Below are 16,218 nucleotides of genomic sequence, written 5' to 3'. Positions count from 1 at the left end.
CCTCTTTAATCCCCTTTTAACTATTTAACCTCCTTAAACCGTTTATAACTATCTTTTTTAAACCTTTTAAACTCTGAAACCACCTTTTCACATCCAACCCTCTTTTAAAACTTTAACCCCCTTTTAACCGTTTATTTTATTTCGACCTCTTTTTCACCTCTTTAATACCATTTCAACCAGTAACTTATTGAACCTCTTTAAACCCTCTTTTTAACCCTTTTAGAACATGAGTCACTTTAAACCCTTTTAAAGCTTTTTAACATTATTCTTAATCCCCTCCTGTGAAAGCAGCAAAACGTCCCCCAGACATTGAGCACAATGGAGGTTTGCAGACGGGGGGAGGGGGCAGAGGCTCCTGCCTCGGTGCGTCTCACAGGAAGTGACCGCACCGAGTAAGACAAAGATCCAACATGGCCGCCTCCAACGCTGCTGCCCCGCCCGCTCAGCATCCGACATGTTGTCCCTACCCAGAAGTGACCTCTTCACATCGATGCCAGCTCAACGTGTCCAGCGCCGGGCCCAGCTGGGCTCCTCCTGCTGCCCCGCATCCGAGTGACCGGTTGAGGAGTCACGTGGCCAGTTGACGCCATCTCCCAGAGTGCAGCGCGGCCAGAGCTGACGTCCGATGGGGGATTTTCGCCGCCGCGCTGGATTGTGGGAAGGTGGGGTCGCCATCGCCGCATCCGTCCAACCAGGTCCTGAAATAGGCGAAACCGCCGCCTTCCAACGGGGACGGGCACCGAAAGGAGCTAGAGTTGGGATTCAAACCCTGAGAGGCAACCAGGATCGCCCGTCGGCTCCTTCCAACCACCTGAACACATTCCCCACCCCATAAACGCCTTCGCACTCCCTCAAGCCCTTCCCCAAATACTGAACGAGTTCCCTGAACAGCTTCCCATCCCCCGGAACCCTTCCCACACTCTGAATTCCTTACACTCACAATTAATCGCTTCCCATCCCCTGAACCCCTTTTCAACCCCATGAACCCATTCTCGATACACTCAACCGCTTCTCGTCCTTAAACCCATTCCCATCCCCTGAAACCCTTTTTACCCGCTGATATGATTCCAACCACCTGAGCATCTTCCCCAACTCCTTCCCATCCCCTGAATCGCTTCCCACTCCCTGAACCCCTTCACAATCCATGTACTCCTTCCCTCCCTCTGAAACCCTGCCCCACCCCCTGGATCATTTTCAATCCTCTCGACCAGTTCCCCTCCCCCTGAACACCTTCCCAGTCAATAAACCCCTTCCACCGCCAAGATTCCCTGATCCCTTCCCAAACCCCTGAACCTCGTTCCCACCCTCTGAATCCCTACCATCAACTTCCCAGCCTTGAATCAGTTCACCACACCCTGATCCCCTTCCCCAACAACTGAACCAACAAGGATCTGCACTGGGGCAACAACTATTCAGTATATTTATTATTAAAATGGATAACACAATACAGAGCCATTTATCCAAGATTGCAAATGACACAAGGATTTATGGCCTAGCAAGTCGTGTACATGGGAGCCGAAAATTGCAAAGAGACATTTGTGGATTAAGTGATTGGGCAAAACTGTGGCAGATGGATTTCAAAGCAGTTACGTGTGAGGTCATCTGTTTTGGACCAAAAAAGGATGGATCCGAGGATTTGTTCAAATGACTGTCATTCCCTTGAGAATAGAAGATTCTAATTCCAATAGAAGATCTAATAGAAGCGTTTAAGATGATAGAGAGGAATTGTTTCCTCTGGTGGGGGAGTGCAGAACACCGGGAATAAAATTAAAATTAGAGCCGGGCCGTTCAGGGGTGAAGTCAGATAGAACTTCTTCACACAAAGGGCAGTGTAAATGTGGAACTCTCGCCCCCAAAGCTGTTGAGGCTGGGGATCCATTGAAAATTCCAAAACTGAGATTTATAGACTTTTGTTAGGCACGGGTATTATGAGTTACGGAACCGATGCGGGTAGATGGAGTTAAGTTTCAGATCAGCCATGATCAAATTGAACGAAACAGGCTGGAGGAGTTGAATGGTCTACTCTTGTTCCTATGTTCCTATGTTCCGATGTCCCGATGTTCCTATGTTCCAATGTCCCGATATTCCTATGTTCCAATGTCCCGATGTTCCTCAGTAACTATGTTCCAATGGAGTAGGGGTGGAAGTGATTATCCGACGGGTCAGTGCTGGGCCCACATCTCCGCTCCAAAAATATAGACTATTCGGATTTGGGAATCGGGAGCACAATCGGAACATTTGCTGATGAAACAAAATTTGGAGTTTTGAAAACCAGTAACGTAAATTTAAATGAGTTCAGGAAGTCATTGATGGTTTGGACTGGAATGGACTGACAGGTGGCAGATGCCGTTTAATGTGGAGAAGTATGAAGCACATTGAATAATGGTCCGGCAACGCCTCGAATTTCAATTTCCAATCCTCCTGTTAAAATCCTTCCAGGGCCTCACCACTCCCGATCTCTGTATCGTCCTCCAGCCCTACATCACCCCCCACACCCCGAGAACTCTGAACTCCTCCAATTCTTGCCTCTTGTGCATTCCCAATTTTCATCGCTCCAGTACTGGCGGCCGCGCCTTCAGCTGCCCAGTCCGCAAGCTCTGGAATTCCCTCCCTAAACCTCTCCGCCTCTCTACCTCTGTCTCCTCCTTTAAGACGTTCCTTAAAATCTACCTCTTTGATCAAGATTTTAGTGAACTGTTCCAATGCCTCCTTATGTGGCTCAGTGTCAAACTGTGTTTGATAATGTTCCTGAGATGCGACTTGGGACGTTTTACCACTTTAAATGTGCTATATAAATGCAGGTTGTTGTCGATTATAGATAGCGAATCATAGAATCATAGAATTGTTACATTACAGAAGGAGGCCATTCAGTCCATCGTGCCCGTGCCTGCTCATTGTAAGAGCAATCCATTTAGTCCCATTCTCCTGCTCTTTCCTCCTAACCCTGCTCATTTTTTACCCTTCAAGTATTTCTCCAATTCATTTTTGAAAGCCACGATTGAATCTGCTTCCACCACGCTTTCAGACAGGACATTCCAGATCATAACTACTCGCTGTGTAAAAAAAGTTTTTGCTCATGTCACCTTTGGTTCTTTTGCCAATCACCTTAAATCTGTGTCCTTTGTTTCTCGACTCTTCGGCCAATCGGAACAGTTGCTCTTCATTTACTTTATGTAAACCCTTCAAGATTTTGAACACTGACAATCTCCTCTCACCCTTCTCTGCTCTGAGGAGAACAACCCCAGCTTCCCCAGTGTATCCAGTAACTGAAGTCCCTCATCCCTGGAATCATTCTAGTAAATGGTTTCTGCACCCTTTCGAAGGCCTTCACATTCTTCAAAAAGCGCGGTGTCCAGGATTGGATACAATACTCCAGCTTTGGCCGAACCAGTGTTTTATGAAGGTTGAAAATAACTTCCTTGCTATTGTACTCTATGCCTCTATTTATAAAGCCCAGGAGGCTGTATGCTTTTTTAACCGCGTTCTCAACACATTCTGCCACCTTCAAAGATTTGTGCACATATACCCCCAGGTCTATCTGTACCTGCACCACCTTCAGTATTGTACCATTTATTTTATATTGCCTCTCCTCGTCATCCAGGGAGCTCTGCTTTTGTTTGCCCTACCTTCCCCCCTCGTGGGAATGTATCTGGTCTGTCCCCGAACCATCTGCTCTTTAAAGGCTGCCCATTGTTCGATTACATTTTTCCCTGGCAATCTTTGATTCCAATTTCCCAGGGCCAGATCAGTTCTCAACTCACCAAAATTGGCCCACTTCCAATTCAAGATTTTTAATCTCGTTTTTTCCTTGTCCTTTTCCATCACTAACCTAAAACGTAGGATATTATTATCACTGTTCCCTAAATGTTCCCCCACTGACACTTGTTCCACTTTACCCACCTCATTCCCCAGAACCAGATTCAGCATTGGGCCGGAAACATACTTATCAGGGAAATTTTCCGAAACACAATCAAAAATTCATCCCTCATTCTGCCCTTCATAATATTACTATCCCAGTCTATATTAGGATAGTTGAAGTCCCCAGTTATCACTACTCTATATTTCTTGCTACTCGCTGTAATTTCCCTGCAAATTTGCTCCTCCATCTCCTTCCAAAAATATGGTGGCCGATATAATACACTGATTAGTGTATTGGCACCTCTATTGTTTCTTAACACTAACCAAATAGATTCTATCCGTGATCCCTCAAGGACATCCTTTCTCTCCAGCACTGACATTTTCTCCTCAATCAATACTGCTACGAGCCCAAATCTCCCCGCATCCTTTTTTTCGTTTCCTATGTTTAATGAACACGTTGTATCCAGGAATATTTAGTACCCAATCCTGCCCTTTTATGAGCCAGGTCTCTGTTATCGCCACAACACCATATTTCCATGTGGCTATTTGTGCCTGCAGCTCACCAACCTTATTTACCATGTTTGGTGCGTTTACACACATGCAGTCTAAACCTACCTTAGACCTTCTCGTATTTTGTATTCGTCTGATCCCACCTAATAATATATTATTTCTTACTCTAGTCTCTCCCAATCCTTTGTGGACATTGTTTCTCCTTTCTAATGCTACATCCTGGTGCCCATCCCCGTGACGCGTATATCAATATTACAGAGTTTTCAATTCAGTATACACAGCAAACAATTTAATATTTTATTTTTTTATTTCAAATCAGCATTTGTATAATTTAAAATATTAAGTATGAATCAAATGGCCTCCCTATAAATCCAAACAACATGTATATAATCTAAGGCAGCATTTGTATAATTTGCATATTTATCTCTCAAAACTATATATATATATATATATATATATATGTGTGTGTGTGTGTGTGTGCATGTGTAACTTAATGCAAGACATCTCTCAATTAAAACCACATATCTAAAATTTCAGAGAACAAATATAACTTCAAGCAGTGGATGAATCATTTAAAACCATGTGTTTATTAAAGCAGTTTTTACTTATTTAAAGTGACATTCTTGTAATCGAAAGCAGCCATTTTTACAGACGATAACATCATCATTTAAACCAGCTTGTGGCAATTGATCTCTATCATCTAATTTGAAAATTCTCGTTCTCGTGTTTCGTATTCTTTATCTGCCCATGTTCAAATTCACAGGACACTGACCAGTTCAATGGGAGTAAGGAGAGAATGGATGACTTGTAAATGGAGATTGAATCTTCACTGCCTCCAATTATATCCTACCCTTCCATCGAGCTCAGTTTGTAGCTCTATCGCCTCTGAGTCAGCAGGTCGTGGGTTCATTTCTCACTGCAGAGACTTAGGCCCATGATCCAGGTTGGCACTCCCGGTGCCTGTACCGAGGGAGTGCCTCACTGTCGGAGGTACCATCTTTCAGATGAGACGTTAAACCGAGGCCCCATTTGTCCTCTCAAGTGGACATAAAAGATCCCACGGCCACGGTTGGAGGAAGAGCAGGGGGAGTTCTCCCTGGTGTCCTGGGACAATATGTATCCCTCAACCAACATCACGAAAAACAGATTACCTGATCACTCTCACATTGCTGTTTGTGGGACCTTGCGCTGTGCAAATTGGCTGCCGCGTTTCCTACATTACAACAGTAACTCGGTTCATTGGCAAGAAAAGCGCTTTGGGACGTCCTGAGGACGTGAAAGTGGCTATAAAATGCAAATCTTTCTTTCACCTGAAAACTGCATTTGATTTTTCCTTCCAATTTCTTCAACAGTTTCTCACCGAAATATCTCGGGATTTTCTCTCTGCTTCGTATCTTTGGGATAATGGGCAGGTACTCAATTTGGCAGGATGTGACTGGTGGTGTCTCTCAGTGATCTCTCTTGGTGCCTCAACTATTCACTGTAGTTATTAGCGACTCAGATGACGGGACAGAGAGCCACATATCCAAATTTGTCGATGACACAAAGATAGGCAACATTCAAGTGTAGATGGAATCATAAAACTACAGCGAGATCGTCACAGATTAAGTGAATGGGCAAAACTGTGGCAAATGGATTTCAATGTAAGCAAGTGTGAGGTCATCAACTTTGGACCGAAAAAGGATTGATCAGAGTACTTTCTAAATGGTGAAATGCTCGAAACAGCGAAGGGCCAAAGAGACTTTGTACATAGATTATTGAAATGTCATGGACAGGTGCAGAAAATAATCAAAAGGGCGATTGGAAATGCTGGCCTTTATATCTGGAGGACTATACTACAGGTGGTAGAAGTTATGCTACAACTGTACAAAGTCCCGGTTGGACCACTCCTGAATACAATATTCACTTCTGTGCTCCGCACCAAGGAAAGATATATTGGCCTTGGAGGGAGTGCAGCGTTGATTTACTAGAATTATACCTGGACTCCAATGGTTAAATTACGAGGAGACATTACACAATCTCGGGTTGTATGCCTTGGAATTTGGAAGACTAAGAGGTGATTTGATCGAAATTTTCAAGATATTAACTGGAACTGATAGGGTAGATAGAGGGAAACTATTTCCGCTGTTTGGCGAGTCTGTGATTAGGGGACATAGCCTAAAAATTAGAGCCATGATTTTCAGGAGTGAAGTTAGGAAATATTTCCACACGCAAAGGCTGGTCGAAGTTTGGAATCCTCTTCCACGGACAGCAGTTGATGCGAGCTCAATTGTTAATTTCAAACCTGAGATAGATAGATTTTTGTTCACCTTAGGTATTAAGGTAGATGTGGCTCAGGAGCGCCGATGGAGTTAGGTCACAAATCAGACATGATCTTATTGAATGGCGGAACAGATTCGAGGGGTTAAATGGCCTCCTTCTGTCCCTCTGCAACACCTTTATAAATCACTGTGTTAGACCGCGGCTGGAGTACTGTGTCCAATTCTTGGCACCACACTTTAGGAAGGATGTCAAGGCCTTGCAGAGGGTTCAGATGAGATTGACTGGTATAGTTCCAGGATGAGGCAGCTCAGCTACGTGGACAGACTAGAGAAATTGGAATTGTTCTCCTTCGAACAGAAAAGGTTAAGAGGAGAAATATTAGAGGTCTTCAGATTTACAAGGGGTTTTCATATAGTTCAGAAGGAGAAATTGTTTCGACTGGCAGGAAGGTCGCTAACCAGAGGACGCAGATTTAAGACAATTGGCCAAAGAACCAGAGAGGGGAGGTGATGAGGAATTTCGTTTACGCAGCGAGTTGTTATGATCTGGAATGCACTGCACGAAAGGGCAGAGGAAGCAGATTGAATGGTGACCATCAAAAGGGAATTGGATAAATACGTGAAGGGGAGAAAATTGCAGGGCTCTGGGGAATGAGCAGGGGAGTGGAACTAATTGGATAGCTCTTTTAAAGAGATGACACAGGCACGATGGGCTGAATGACCTCTTCCTGTGCTGCACGACTCATCAAACGCTGAGGTTTAATACTTCGTGCTTCCAGAAGATGGCACCTTTGCTAAAATATTCCCGCTACCCCCCCCCCTCCGCCACCCAGTGGACTGTTGGTGAAATGCAGCGAAGTTGGACCCTTCACATTTCACAGCAACTCTGGTGATATTAGTGATTCACTTGACATTGATCTTTCCATTCTCCCTCCTCCCACCCGCTACACGTACCGACTGTTGCTGAGGGACGGGCTCCACAGACCCAGGCTGCCTCATTGACAATTCACACCAAGGGCCTTATCTCCTGTGTCACAAGGGGCTCTCGTTGCCAGCCGCTACCGCACTTTCCAGCAGGGGTCATTGCTGACCAGGAGTGATGGAAGAGAGAGCGAGACAGACAGACAGGAGAGGGATAGAGAGATAGAAGGTGAGAAAAAGAAAGTAAGAGAAAGACACACACACACACACGGAGACTGAGACAGAGAGAGAGAGGGGGCAGACAGAGAGAGGTGGAGACAGAGAGAGAGAGGGAGTGGACAGAGAGAGGTGGAGACAGAGAGAGAGGGAGAGAATATAAGATCATAAGAACATAAGAAATAGGAGCAGGAGTAGGCCATTCGGTCCCTTGGGCCTGTTCCACCATTCAATAAGATTGTGGCCGATCTTCTCCAGTAACTCCACTTTCCCGTTCAATTCCCATATCCCTTTATTCCCCATGAGTCCAAAAACCTATCGATCTCAGCCTTGAATGTATTCAACGACTGAGCATCCACAGCCCTCTGGGGGGAGAGAATTCACAGATGCGCAAACCTCTGAGTAACGAAATTCCTCCTCATCTCAGTCTTAAATGGCCGACCGCTTATCCTGCGACTATGCTCCCTAGTTCCAGACTCTCCAGCCAATGGAAACGACATCTCAGCATCTATCCTGTCTCGTTTCGAGATTCTCTAGCCGGGGAAGGGGAAGCGAGAGGTAGAGGAAGAGGCAGGGAGAGGGAGAGAGACCGAGAGAGTGACGAACACACAAACTTAGAGTGACAGAGAGAGAGAGAGACAGGGAGAGAGGGAGAAAGAGAAGGAGAGTGATAGAGAGGGGGAGAAGGAGAGAGAGAGCAGGAGAGGGAGGGACGGGAGAGAGATAGAGAGACAGAGAGAGAAAACGACAGAGAGAGACAGAGTGGCAGAGAGAGACAGAGAGGCAGAGAGAGAAAGAGAGGGAGAGAGACGGAGATAGAGTCACATAGAGAGATAGAGAGAGATAGACAGAGAGACATACAAAGAGACAGAAAGCGACATAGCGAGAGGCAGATTGAGAGAGACAGAGAGAGAGAGAGAGACACACACACAAACACAGACAGGAAATGGGACAGAGAGAGAGACAGAGAGAGAGAGAGGCACAGAGAGAAAGAGAGTCTGGAGAGGGAAGGGGAAAGAGACACATCGGGACAGACAGAGGAAAACTGTGCAGCTTGAGGAAACGAATCTGTAATGATTAACAGAAAAAGGAGATAGAGAGTGAGAGAAAGATGGAGAAAGACAGATTGCGAGAGATAGAGAGACACAGAAAGCGAGACACAGAGTAGGGAGGGAGCAAAGGGGAAAAAATGAGAGAGAAAAAGACAAAAAGGGCACAAAGAATGACAGAGAGCGAGTAGAGAAGAGTGAGACAGAGAGAGAGATAGGTGGAGAGGGGGGCAAAGAGAGAGATTGATGGAGAGAGCAATCCAGCTAGTCCCACTCCCCCGCCCTTTCCCCGTAGCACTGCATTTTTTCCTTTCAAGTACTTATCCAGTTCCCTTTTGATGGCCATGATTGAATTTTCCTCCACCACCCTCTCGGGCAGTGCATTCCAGATCCGAACCATTCACTGTGTAAAAAAAAATCCTCATGTCAATTTTAGTTCTTTTGCAAATTACCTTAAATCTCACTCCTCTGGTTCTTGACCCATCCGCCAGTTTCTCTCTTAATGCTCCCCCACTGACACTTGCTCCACTTGGCCCACCTCATTCACGAGATCCAAGTCCAGCAATGCCTCCTTCCTCGTTGGGCTGGAAACGGACTCGTTAAGAAAGTTATCCTGAATACATTTCAAAAATTACTCCCCCTCTGTGCCGCATATATGATTACTACCCCAGTCTATATTAGGATGGTTGAAGTCCCCCGTTATCACTGCTCTATGGCTTTTGCACCTCTCTGTAATTTCCCTGCAAATGTGCTCCTCGATATCCTTCCCACTGGTTAGTGGCCGACAGAATACACCCAGTAGTGTCATGGCACCTCTTTTATTTCTTAACTCTCTGACCCCTCCAAGACATCCTCTCCCTCCAGTACTGCATTATTCTCCTTGCGTGCCTGTGAGATTTCAGCTACGATGGCCGATAGGTTCAGGTCGTTGGATTCGAAATCCATTGGGCTTTCCTCGGGCAGATTCTAACCCGGCTCGCAGTGGAACTTTTCAGTTATTCGATACCTGTTATTTTTCGTTCATCCTTTCAACCTGGAGATCACGGGCCCTGAAACTGCTCAGAATTTTCTCCAATACATTTTATTCTCGTGTCAGTGGCCGCGTGGTCGAATGGAAAAGGCGCTTGATTTCAGTCTGAATCGTGTTGCTGTTAGAAGATTACAGCTTCGAGTCCTGTCGCGTTGTTTTTAGACACAGGGCGTAACCTTTTCCAACATGTTCCGAATGTGTTTTACACCCGACCATTTCTAACACAGAGTCTTCAGTCTGTCCGGCATTTTTTTACATCCCGTGGCGAGAGAGGATCTCTCACTGAAGTTTACTTACAAAAGTTGACTCTCCATTTTCAATATTATCGAATTCCCATTCCCTCGAAGAACGAAGCCAAGCAGAAGGAGGGAATAACATCGAATTACAGAGAATGTTCAGCACAGAAACAGGCCATTACGGCCCCACTGATCCACGCCGGTGTTTATGCTCCACACGAGCCTCCTCCCGACTGATTTCATCTAATCCTATCAATATAACCTTATATTCCCTTCTGCCTCAGTGATTGAGGGAGAGGTTTTGAAGATGTTTTGGGTGCTCTTGATCGGCACATAAAAGCCGGTCCGCCCATTTAATGCTCGGTTTGGCACAAATCCAACCTCTCAGCAAGGACTGTGTTTGAAAACCCCACATTCAGTTTAAGTAAGACCTTCAGATCCGTAGCGGCCGAAGTGTTGACTCTCTGTGACACACAGCCGCTTGCTGAAGTTTGTTTTGAGTGCTGCACCTCGACTTTTCACAATTCACTATAAAATGACATCGAATTTACAGCACACAAACAAAGCCATTCGGCCCAACAGGTCCATGCCATAGTTCATGCTTCACACGAGTTTCTTCCCATTCTGCTTCACCTCAGTCTATCATGATATCCTTACATTCCTTTCTTCCTCATGTACTTATCTAGCTTCCCCTTAAATGCATTCATGCTATTCAGCTCAACTACTCCTTGTGCTAACACGCTCTACATTCCAACGACTCTCTGGGTAAAGACGTTTCTGCTGAATTCCTATTGGTTTACTGCTGAATTTCTGATATTTTTGCATCCTAATTTTGGTCTCCCCCACATGTGGAAACATTCTCCCTCCGTCGACCCAAGACAACCCCTTCATCATTTTAAAGACTTCTATAAGGTCACCTCTCGGATTTCACTTTTCCAGAAAAATGCACCACAGCCTGTTCAGTCTTCCCTGATCGTTATAATGTCTCAGTTCTGGTATCACCATTGTAAATCATTTTGCACTTTTTCCAGTCCCTCTACGGGATTTTTGTACCATGGGGACCAGAAATGTGCTCAGTACTCCAAGTGAGGTCCATTCAAAGTGCTATATCAGTTTAACATGACTTCTCTGCTTTTTAATTCTATTCTTCCAGAAATTAACCCCAGTGCTTTGTTTGCACTTTCTATGGCCTTGTTGACCTGCCTAGGCCCTGATCTCTGGAATTCCCTTCCTAAACCTCTCCGCCTCTCTACCTCTCTCTCTTCCTCACGGACACTCCTTTAAACCTATCTATTTGACCAGACATTTGGTCACCTATCTCCTTATGTGGGTCCTTTTCAAATTTTGTTTGGTAACACTCCCGTGAAGTGCCTTGGGACGTTAAGGGCATGATATGAATGTAAGTTCTTGTTGTTGTAGCATTGCCACATTTAATAATTTATGAATCGATATCTCTCGGACTCCTTGTGCTTCTACGCCACTAAGAAACTTATTTTTCAAGGAAATGTATTGAAGCGACCGGAGTTTAAACTGTCCACTATTTCCCAGGGGACTCCCGTTAACCTGCAAGTTCAAGCCCGAAGGGAAGTGGTGATTCTGTTCTGTCAAGGAATGGGAAAGCTTACCTGTGCTGTGTGCTCTTTGCTGCGGGCTTCAGTTGCAGTTCTACCGCTGTGGACACTTGAGGTCCGCAAGACCTGGTAGGACAGAAACACGTGTATTCATTGCAAAAATGTGCAACATGGACTTGAAACATCTGTCATCGCTACAACATTATGTAACAAAGGCCTGGAACATCTGCAATCGCTACAACAATGTGCGACATAGGCCTGAGACATCTCTATTCATTGCAAAAATCTCAACAAAAAGGTGTAACATGGGCCAGAAACAACTCTCGTCTCTGCAGCAATATATGAAATAGGCCTGAAACATTTCTAATGTCTGCAATATTCTGCAACAGGGCAGAAACATCTCTGATCTCTGCAACAAGTGTTACATAAGCCTGAAGCCCATCCATTAATTACAGAAATGTGCAACATAGCCTGAAACATCATCACTCTTCGCAGCAATGTATAACATGTGCCGGAACAATCTGTCATCGCTGCAACAATGTGTCGCATGGGCCCGAAAAATCTCTAATCTCTATCACAATGAGTAACCACATCTCTAATCTCTACCACAATGGGACTGGAACATCTCTAATCTCTGCAACGATGTGTACATAGGCCTGATACATTTCTAACCTCTACAACAATGTATATAATAGACCTGGAACAAGTCTAATTTCTAGAAAAATGCGTAACATAGACCTGAAACATCTGCAATCGCTACAACAATGTGTAACATAGGCATGAAGCATCTGTAATCGTTCTAACAATATACAGCATAAGCCTCAAATATATCTAATCTCCACAATAATGTATAAAATAGGCCTGAAACATGTCCAATCTCGACGTCAATGTATAAAATAGGGCTGAAACACCTCTAATCTCAACAACAGTTTGTATCGTCAACCTGAAACATCTCTAATCTCTGCAACAATCTGTAACATAGGCCTGAAATACCTCAGCTCATTGCAAAGATGAGCAACATAGATATGAAACATTGTAATATTCACAACAATGTGTAACATGAACCTGAAACATTTGTCGTTTAAAGAACAATGAGGAACACACGACTGAAACATATCTAGTCTCTACCACAATGTATAACATAGACAGGAAACATTTAAAATCTCTGCACCAATGTCTGACTTAAGCCTGAAACACCAACAATCTCTGCAACAATGTATAACATAGGCATGAAACGAATCTAATCTCTACAACAACCCGTAATATAGGTCAGAAATATCTGTAATTTTTGCAAAAATGTATAACTTGGGACTGAAACATCAAGAATTTCGACAACAATGCGTAACATAGGCCTGACGACCTCTGTTCATTGCAAAAAATCTGCAACATGGACCTGAAATATCTGTCATCTCTGCAACATTATGTAACAAAGACCTGGGACATCTGCAAACGATACAACAATGTGCAACATAGGCCTGAAACATCTCTAATCTCGACAACGATATGTAATATAGGCCCGAAACATCTCTAATCTCTGCAACAATGTACAAAATAAACCTGGAACATCGCTAATTTCTAGAAAAATGCGTAACATCGGCCTGAAACATCTGCAATCTCTCAACAATGTGTAGCATAGGCATGGGAAACCTGTAATCGCTAGAACAATGTACAGCATAGGCTTGAAAAGGTATAATCTCTGCAACAAACTGTAACACAGGCCTGAAACATCTGTAATCGGCACAAGAAAGTACAGCATCGGCATGAAAATGTGTAATCTCTGCAACGATGTGTAAGATAGGCTTGAAACAATTGTAATCTCTCCAGCAATGTATATCGTGAGCCTGAAATATCTCTAATCTCTACATCAATGTATAAAATTGGCTTGAAACATCATTAATCTCCACAACAATGTATAACACGGGAATTAAACATCACTAATCTCTACAACAATGTATAACACGGGAATGAAACTTCATTCATCTCCACAACAATGTATAACAGGGGAATGAAACATCATTAATCCAGACAACAATGTATAAGAGGGCAATGAAACATCACTAATCTGTACAACAATGTATCAGTTAGGCCTAAAACATCTCCAATCTCTGCAACAATGTATAACACTGGAATGATACATCACTAATCTCTACAACAATGTATAACAGGCGAATGAAACATCATTAATCTCTACAACAATGTATAACAGGGCAATGAAACATCACTAATCTGTACAGCAATGTATAAGATAGGCCTAAAACATCTCCAATCTCTGCAACAATGTAGAACACGGGAATGAAACATCACTAATCTCTACAACAATGTATAACAGGGGAGTGAATCTTCACTAATCTCTATATCAATATATAACACGGGAATGAAACATCACTAATCTCTGCAACAAAGTATAAGATAGGCCTGAAACATCTCCAATCTCTGCAATGATATAAAACATAAGCCTGAATCAAATCTAACCTCGACAACAACCTGTAACATAGACAAGAATCTTCGGCAATTTTTGCTATAATGTATAACATGGGCCTGAAACATTCCTAATTTCTGCAACAGCATGTATCATGGGCCTAATTAACTCTATTCATTGCAAAAATGTGCAACATGGGCCTGAAACATCTCTCATCTTCACAACATGATGTAATAAATGCCTGGAATATCTGCAATGGCTACCACAATATGTAACATGGGTCTGTGACATCTCGACTCGCTGCAGCAATATATGAAATAGGCCTGAAACATCTCCAATGATACAACAATGTGTAATATAGGCCTTAAGCAGCTCCAATATCTACAACAATATGCAACATAGGCCTGGAGCATCTCTAATCTCTGCAACATTGTATAACATGGGCCTGGAACATCTCCAATCTCTCGAACAATGTATAACAACGGACTCAATCATTTCCACTCATTGCAAAATTGTGCAACAGAGACCGGAAACGTCTGTAATCTTCGCAACAGTGTGTAAGAGAGGCCTGAAACATCTGTAATCTCTGAAACAATGTATCACATAGGCCAGAAACAGCACTAATCTCTACAACGATGTGGAACACAGGCCTAAATTACCACTTTTCATTGCAAAAATGTGCAACGCAGACCTGAAATAACTGTTATCTTCTCAACAATGTACAACATGGGACTGAAACATCGGTCTTCTGTACAACTATGGTAACACAGGCCTGAAACATCTGTAATCGTTAAAGCAACGTGAAATATAGGCCAGAAGCATCTGTAATCTCTACAACAACCCGGAACATAGGCCTGAATCATCTGCAATCTCTGAGACATTTTTAATCTCGACAACATTGTTTAAAATAGACCTGGAACCTCTCTGATCTCTACAACAATGCATAACAAAGGCATGAAAAAACTCGAATCTTGACAACAATGCAAAAAAATAGACCTGGAACGTCTCTAATCTGTACAAAGATGCGTAACACCGGCTTGAAACATCTGCAATCCCAACAACAATGTATCACATGAGCTAGAAACATTTCTAATCTCCATAACAATGTGTAATACAGGCCTGAAACATGTTATCTATACAGCAACGTGTAACACAGGCTGCAACGCCTGTAATCGCGACTGCAACGTGCAGCATCGTCCTGATAGATGTCTAATCTCTACTACAATGTCTAAAGTAGGCTTCAAACATCTTCAATCTCTACAACAATGTGCAACATAGGCCTGAAACACATGTAATCTCTTCAAAAATGTGTAACATGGCCCTCCAACATCTCGAAGCTCAAAAGCAATCTATAACATAGGCTGGAAACATTTCTAATCTCGGAAAATGTGTAGCATTGGCCTGAAACATCTCTAATCTCTTCAACAATGTGTAGCATTGGCCTGAAACATCTCTAATCTCTACAACAATGTGTTACATAGTATTACAAGATATAAAAGTGACAGGGCCATGATATACATTGTTGCAACGATCACAGATGTTTCGGGCCTATTTTACAGATTGTTCTGGAGATTAGAGATGTTTCAGGCCCATGTTACACATTGATGTAGAAATTAGATATATTTCAGACATATGTTATACACTGTTGCAAGAGATTGGAGATGTTTCAGGCTTATGTCACACATTACTGTCGGGATTGGAGACGTTTTTACCCTTTGTCATACATTTTTGTAGTGATTATTATCTGAATGGTGATAGATTGCGAAAAGGGGAGGTGCAATGAGACCTGGGTGTCCTCGTACACCAGTCGCTGAAAGCAAGCATTCAGATGCAGCAAGCAGTTACGAAGGCGAATGGTATGTTGGCCTTCATTGCATCAGGATTTGAGTACAGGAGCAGGGATGAAGAGAAATTTCTTCACTCAGAGGGTGGTGAACCTGTGGAATTCTCTACCACAGAATGCAGTGGAGGCCAAGTCATTAGATGTATTTGAGAAGGAGATAGATATATTTCTTAATGCTAAAGGGTGAGGGGGAAAAAGCGGGAACAGGATGCTGAGTTCGACGATAAGCCATGATCATTTTGAATGGGGGAGCAGGCCCGAAGGGCCGAATGGCCGACTCTTGCTCCTATTTTCTATGTTTCTA

General features: G+C 43.5%; 1 long non-coding RNA gene across 2 annotated transcripts in view; it reads right to left on the bottom strand.

Annotated features, from left to right (window-relative positions):
- Window positions 1-4,691: 4,691 nt before the first annotated feature.
- LOC137307080 (uncharacterized) overlaps window positions 4,692-16,218 on the bottom strand; it is a 42,962-nt gene continuing 31,435 nt past the window's right edge. The window contains exons 3-4 of one of the 2 annotated variants that reach the window (XR_010959021.1): window positions 11,707-11,778; window positions 4,692-6,977 (exon numbers count right to left, since the gene is read on the bottom strand). This is a non-coding gene — a long non-coding RNA (uncharacterized lncRNA). Of the gene's footprint in view, window positions 6,978-9,136; window positions 9,219-11,706; window positions 11,779-16,218 lie in introns of those variants that run through there. The other variant, XR_010959022.1, reaches the window with a different exon arrangement.

Source organism: Heptranchias perlo, chromosome X (assembly GCF_035084215.1).
Source record: "Heptranchias perlo isolate sHepPer1 chromosome X, sHepPer1.hap1, whole genome shotgun sequence".
NCBI lineage: Eukaryota > Metazoa > Chordata > Chondrichthyes > Hexanchiformes > Hexanchidae > Heptranchias > Heptranchias perlo.
The sequence above is the reverse complement of the archived record's forward strand: the minus strand, read 5'-3'. Positions and strand labels throughout refer to the sequence as shown.